Source organism: Myotis davidii, unplaced genomic scaffold, assembly GCF_000327345.1.
Source record: "Myotis davidii unplaced genomic scaffold, ASM32734v1 scaffold886, whole genome shotgun sequence".
In the NCBI taxonomy this organism is placed as follows: domain Eukaryota; kingdom Metazoa; phylum Chordata; class Mammalia; order Chiroptera; family Vespertilionidae; genus Myotis; species Myotis davidii.
The window spans coordinates 234,795-241,991 of record NW_006297388.1 but is presented as its reverse complement, the minus strand read 5'-3'; the positions used below and the strand labels follow the sequence as shown (position 1 = coordinate 241,991).

General features: G+C 39.8%; 1 pseudogene; it reads right to left on the bottom strand.

Moving 5' to 3' along the window:
• Positions 1–2,780: 2,780 nt before the first annotated feature.
• Positions 2,781–3,250, bottom strand: LOC102753816 (annotated as a pseudogene).
• Between the last annotated feature and the right edge of the window lie 3,947 nt (positions 3,251–7,197).

Genomic DNA, 7,197 nt, shown 5'->3' with positions numbered 1-7,197 from the left:
ACAGCCTGGATGAGGGGATGATGGCTGTTTGCAGCTGGTCACACCCCCTTCAGGGTGGAGGTCCCCACTGGTTGTGCCTGGGCAGTTTGGGTGAGGGGCTGAGGGCTATTTTCAGGCTGACGGGCGACTGAAGCTCCCAGCGTCTTTTTTTTTAATTCTGGGATTTATTTACCTTCTATAGCTATCACTGGAGCTGAGAGCTGGCTCCAGCTCTGAGGCGTGGCTGGCTGAAAGCAGGTATCTGGGTTTGTTTAGCTTCTATAATTGCAACATTGTTGCATCTGGAGCTCAGAGCTGGGCTGAGGCAGGCTGGGAACCTTGGCTTCCTCCATCGCCAGGGCAACCAAGCCTCATGTTCACTTCAGCTGCATGGCTGCTGGCCGCCATCTTGGTTGGCAGTTAATTTGCATATCTTGCTGATTAGCCAATGGGAAAGGTAGCGAAGTTACGGTTAATTACCATGTTTCTCTATTAGTAGATAGGATGGCCTGTGCACGACATGGCAGCGCCTGTGTTGAGCGTCTGCCCCCTGGTGGTCAGTGTGTGTCATAGCTACTGGTTGGATGGACGGACACTTAACCTTTTATATATATATAGATAGTATTTCATGATATAAATGTACCACAGCTTTTTTGTCTATTCATCTAATGATAGGCACTTGGGCTCTTTCCAGATCTTAGCTATTGTAAATTGTGCTACTATGTACATAGGGGTGCATACATTCTTTTTGATTGGTGCTTTGGGTTTCTTAGGATATATCCTAGAAGTGGGATCACTGGGTCAAATGGCAGTACTGAATTCAATATTTCGAGGAAACTCCATAATGGTTGCACCAGTCTACATTCCCACCAGCAGTGTGCTAGGGTTCCCTTTTCTCCACAGCCTCACCAGCACTTGTTATTTGTTCATTTGTTGATGGTAGTCATTCTGACAGGTATGAGGTAATACCTCATTTTCATTTTCATTTGCATCTCTCTGATGATCAGTGACTTCGTACATTTTTTTTCATGTCTCTTGGCCATCTGCATGTCCTTTTTGGAGAGGTGTCTATTTAGGTCCTTTGCTCATTTTTTAATTGGATTGTTTGTCTTCCTTCTGTTAAGTTGTATGAGTTCCTTATATATTTTGGATATTCACCCTTTATTGTGCTGTGCCAGCATGGCCAAGGGTGAATCTGAGAGGAGTGGCGAAGGACTGAAGAAAAGATAGACAACAGAATACAGCTGGGGCTTGGTGGATCTCCCATGTCTGGATGACGACACAAAAGACCCAGCCTGCAAGCTGATGCTTTATTTTATAGTCTGGTCAAAACAAGGGTAGATTAACATGTATACAAATGTTCTTGTTTTGGAAACACTTGCTGCACCTCCCACAGCCCATTAGCTGCTTAGGAAGGAATTAGGGAGGGCTACAAGGTCAGGCTTCATTATGCTAGGAGAGCTCTGCCCTCCAGGCTGGGACTTGTTTGTGGCCCCCTCACAGGTCAGCCCGAGGTTTGACCCTAGAGCCAATCCCTACACTTTATCAGATGTATCATTGCCAAATATGTTCTCTCATACAGTGGGCTCTCTTTTTGTTATGTTTATGGTTTCCTTTGCTGTGCATCTTTTATTTGGATGTAGTCCCATTTGTTTATATTATCCTTAGTTTTCTTTACCTTAGGAGTTATATCTGCAAACATATTACTATGAGAGATGTCTGATATTTTGCTGCCTACGGTTTCCTCTAGGGTTTTTATGATTTCACGACTTACATTTAATTCTTTTATCCATTTTGAGTTTATTCTTGTGTATGGTGTAAGTTGGTGGTCTAGTTTCATTTTTTTGTATGTACCACTGCAATTTTCCCAACACCATTTATTGAAGAGACTGTCTTGACTCCATTGTATACTCTTGCCTCCTTTGTCAAATATTAATTGAGCATAATGGCTTGGGTTGATTTCTGGGTTCTCTGTTCTTTTCCAGTGATCTATATGTCTATTCTTGTGCCAGTACCAGACTGTTTTGATTATGGTGGCCTTGTAGTATAACTTGAACTCTGGTATTATGATTCCTCCAGTTTTGTTTTTCTTTCTCAAAATTGCTGGGGCTTTCTGGGTCTTTTTTGGTTCCATAAAAATTTTTTGAGTATTTGTTCTAGCTCTGTGAAATATGCTGTTGGTATTTTAATAGGGATTGCATTGAATCTATAGATTGTCTTGGGTAGTATGGACATTTTAATGATGTTGATTCTACCAGTCCATGAACATGGTATATTCTTCCACTTGTTTCTATCTTTTTTCAATGTCCTGTAGTTTTTCGAGTTCAGGTGTTTTGCCTCCTTGGTTAAATTTATTCCTAAGTATCTTATTTTTGTTATTGTTGCAATGGTAAATGATATTGTTTGTTTAGTTTCTCTTTCTGAGAACTCATTATTCATCATCATCATTGATTTTTGGGTGTTGATTTTGTATCCTGCTATATTGCCAAATTCATTTATTAAATCTAGTAGTTTTTTGCTGGAGTCGTTAGGTTTTTTTACATATAATTTATCATGTCGTCTGTGAATAATTACAGTTTTACTTTCTCCTTTCCAAATTGGCCGCCTTTTATTTCTTCTTCTTGTCTGATCGCTGTGGCTTGGACTCCAGTAAGAGTTCACCACTGATTCTTGGAAGAAACTGACAAGTATCAATAATGGTACTCAGTGAAATGAGCCATTCTAGAAAGTTTAGGATGTGTAACATTAGTGAATTAATTCTTTTTCATTCAGTTTTTTTCATTTTAAGTTTTTAATGAAAGTTGTATATAATATTACTTTATTCCTGCATCTTCTCAATTGTTTCTTCCTTGTATTTTCCCTTTTCCTTTCCTACTTGGCGAGATTTGGCTTTAAATTGAAGGATCCTTTTGCGGTCTTTGTCCAGCTTTAGTCTAGTGATAACCACCTTGCTGGGGTGAATGCCCACATGAACAGTTGTCCCATTAGCTTTCCCCCATTGCACTCGTTCAATGTAGATGACGTATTTCTTCCTGTAAACCTGGACTATTTTGCCAATTTGCTGCCCTTTGTAATGTCCTCGAACAATCTGAACCTCATCATCCTTTCGGATGGGCATGGACCGGACATTGTACTTCTGTCTCAGCTCTTTGGAAAGAGTAGACTACATGATCTTCCTTCGAATGTGGGAAGGTGCATTGAAATGCCTCTTATGGTTCTTGCTCCAGTCAGAAGTCACAAAAGGGTTGAACTTCATTTTGACCGCTGGTGCTCCTACAATGGCCGCAAGAGGGAAGAGACCCACACGCTGTTTCCGGTTCTGTCAACTCTTTTTCATTCTTATTAGAAATATTAATTTGTTATTTCTTTACTGATAGTTCCCTTTTTAACATGGTGTTATTATATAAAAGTATCTATGTATTTATATAATTGTCTTTGGGCTCTAAAATGAGCTTAATTACGAAGCATAATAAAACATATGAAGATCAACAATGTTAACTGCTATATTTTACTTCAATCCCTTGGAATATTTATTAGGGTCTCTGTATCTAAGTCTAAAGTGAATTACAGAGTTTTGAATAATTGCTGTGTATGCAGCTGGGAGAAGTAACTGAAACAGGAAAGGAATCTATTACGTCACAACACCATTAAGGAAACAAATATATTATTACTAGTGTTTAAATCTATTTTCAGTATTTTTAAATTATATGTTGCATGAAAATGCTAAACTTGAAGAAGCTTATTGAGTCTCCAGTTTCTTTGAGCAGATGCCAAGGGCTAATGAATACAAGGAGTATTATTACTGTTAATAACAATAATTAATAGTAAAGTTTATCTTAAAATGTGGTGCTTTAAAAAATAATATTGAAGATGACAAAGTGTATATATTTTTTCCTCCGTAGAGTTTTAGATTGTAAAACTACATCATAATTATTGTTTCCTATAAAACACATTGTATTTTAACTACAATTATTTCCTGTAGTCAAGATATTTAAAGAGAATACATATGAAAAACACACCAAAGTCTTTGGGAAGAGTTGCTATCTGAATAGTGGAAAATATATTGTTATCCTAATATCTGTACTGATAACAAAGGCAAATACCATTTGTTCATTACAGCAGTAATAGGAATGTTTGAATTCTCTAGAAGTTAATTTTATTTTTGAAGGTCTCCATGACCTCAAAATACTTTTTAATGATAAATTTTGGTATGGGTTTTTGCAAATTTCTGAAGTAATGATTAGTAAAAAGAAAAAGTTTTTTCTTAGAACCTAAGTATTGTATAAAATGGCCAACATAAGTGATGCCACATGCCTAGCATGAACTCATTGAATATCTTCAGCAGCTGAGCAGGTGAGTCACTACACTTGATTTGAAGAGGCTTAGAGTTATTAGGGAGATTAGATTTAGATTTGGAAGAAAATTTTGAAATCATTTATTAACTTTCTAATTTTACAAAGAAGATAAAATGAACCCAGAGACTTTGAATTTTGTGCTGGGTCTAGCAAAATATAACCCAGGTCTCCTAACTCCAAGTGAAATGCTTTCTTCTAGATCAGCAGTCGCCAACCTTTCGGACCTCACGGACCACTAGTGGTCGGACCACTGGTTGGTGACCGCTGCTCCAAAGGTTTCCTTAAACCAGCGATCACCAATCTTTCGAACCTCATGGATCACCAGTGGTCCGCAGACCACTGGTTGGTGACAGCTGTTCTAAATAAAGATTTTCCTTTAAAAAACCCCACTATCTTGCTATTAGGCTGTAATAATTTGGCATTCTAAATACAGACTAGCAAAAACAAAGGCTGCTTATTAAGTTGTTAATGATGAAAGTCTTGTTTACTTCTTACCAAATAATCATGAAGTACATTTCCAACCTTGAACTTCCTCTTGTTTCTTACCTGTCATTACTGATTAATTCTTACTGTATAATGTGCATCCAGTTTCTCTAAAATAGAAAGTGACCAGAGGATGAATCTTCTCCTTTTCATTGACAAGAAAAAAATAGCGATATAAAAATAAATGCTCTACAATATACATGAAAATATTTTCAGAAAGGTTTTACTTGTGGATATCCTTTGGGAAGAAAGAGGGACAGCAGTTCCATAGCATGTGGTCAACAACCGATAGCATAGTAACAGTGTTTTGGAGACTAGTCTCACACTTCTATACTCTATGTCAATTTACTTAGTAGTGGCATTGCTTCTCCTGACTATATTGTAAGCAGCTTCTCAAACTGACTGTTGTCCTGTCTCTAACACCCCATCCCGGTGAACACAGTCCTGCCACAGCCCATAATAGCTACTTTCTCTAGCACTGATCTAACTCCCCTGTGACAGCAACAGCAGTGTTGGGACTTAAGGATGTCTATGATAATGGCAGTAGTGACACTCAGATCGTGGAAGCACCACAGACATTACTAGTATATGGACTCATATTTCTGGTGGTTTTGAAATTGTGGCATAGCAAGAAGACTAATAGCTGTGACAACACAGGGCTAGGCAGTGGTCAGCAAACTGGCTCGCAAGCCGCAGTTTGCCGACCACTGGGCTAGGGTGATGGGAGGGAAACCAAGCTTATGTGGTACCTACTCACTGCCAGTATTGTTTCATTCTGTCATTCAATCTAGATGTATAAGCTCCACTTTCTAGAGTAGAAGATAGTTTCTGAGAGGTTGGGTTACTTGACCGAAGTTTTCCAGCTTTTATGGGCAAATCTGGGGTTTGATTGTGTTCATGTTTCATTCTGGGCCGGTTGCACTCGGATTCTCACTGCTCTGCTTAGCTTCATGGCCTCCAGCTCCCATGTCAGGGGCTTCCACACTGATTGGACTAAAATAAGGTTCTGGGAGGAACTGGGAGAGGTCAGAGAAGCCAAGGCATTTCTCTCTTTCCTTCTCTTGGTGTGGCTCTATCCTGCCATGGTTCCAGATTCCACCAAGTGACCCTGAGCACACCTTCCCCTTTTGGTTCACAGTGTTGCTACTGCTCAGATTGTTCTACTCAGCAATCCCATCACCTCTGAATACCTTTATTCCAAGTTTACTTGTTTCTGAGGTTGATATTAAAAAAAAATAAACATCATCTGATTTAAGTCCAAGAACTGCCATTTATTACCTGACTTCTTTTCTCTAAAATTGAGTTAAAACTTTCTCCTAGGATTGTTTGAAGCTCAAATGGGACAATGGAGGGGAAACCTTCCTGTGTTGTAAGAAGATATGTTATCATTGTGTGTTTCTGTCTCTGAAGCTGACAACCCACACAGGCCGAGGGTCCTTAACTTCAGTAAAGCCTTTCTGTCTACAAAGTCTTCTATCTGGGAAACTTCAAACATCATTGCTGCCTGTATCTCATCCACAGAGATTCTCATCTTGGTTGTACTGGGGGTGGGGTAGCCTGGGTAGGAGCCTTGTGGTTATAATGGGCAGCTGGAGAGAGAATCAAATATTGCTTTACATCAGTGGTTCTCCATGTGTGTTCCTCAGACCAGTAGCATTGGAGTCACTTGGGACCTTGTTAGTGATACATATTCTTGGGTCCCACCCAGACCTGCTGAATCAGAGACTGTTGAGTGGGGCCCTGCCATCTGGCTTAACGAGCCTTCTAGGTGAGTGAGGTCTGCTCAGGTTGGTTGGGGTGCGGCAATGGGAGGTGAATGTGCTGTATTTCAGCCTCAGATGTTTAGCTCCCTCTGATTTTTCCCTCCTTTCACCTCAGCTCTCCTGTGTGGTCCCAGCTCTCCACTGGTGAAGGGGCCCCTGTGCCATCCCAACCACAGTTCTGGGTACTTTCTGTTAGACTATGCATGTACTGCTTACATCACTTTCTTGGCTGCTGACTCTAGCAAGCCAAATTCAGACACTCAAGTGGAATTTATTTGTGCAACACCTATGTATTAAGCACTCACTGTATGCCAGGAACTGTGCAGGGCCCTGAGAGTGTCCCAGTAAAGTAAGAGAGAGTCTCTGCCTTCACAGCACTTACAATCCAAGAAGAGACCACTAAGCAGTTGAGCAATTAAAATCTGCCATCACAAAAGCTGTGGAAGAACTCTTGCCCTAGCAGGTTTTCCAAATGTGAGAATAGCACCATTGTTTCTCTGAGCACAGTGAGCATAAGATTCACTCATATCAGGTTTTCTTTTTCATATAATTAAGGTAAAATGAATGCACAATTTCTGACAAAGGGAAGTACCCATTTCATTAGACATGAAGTAATA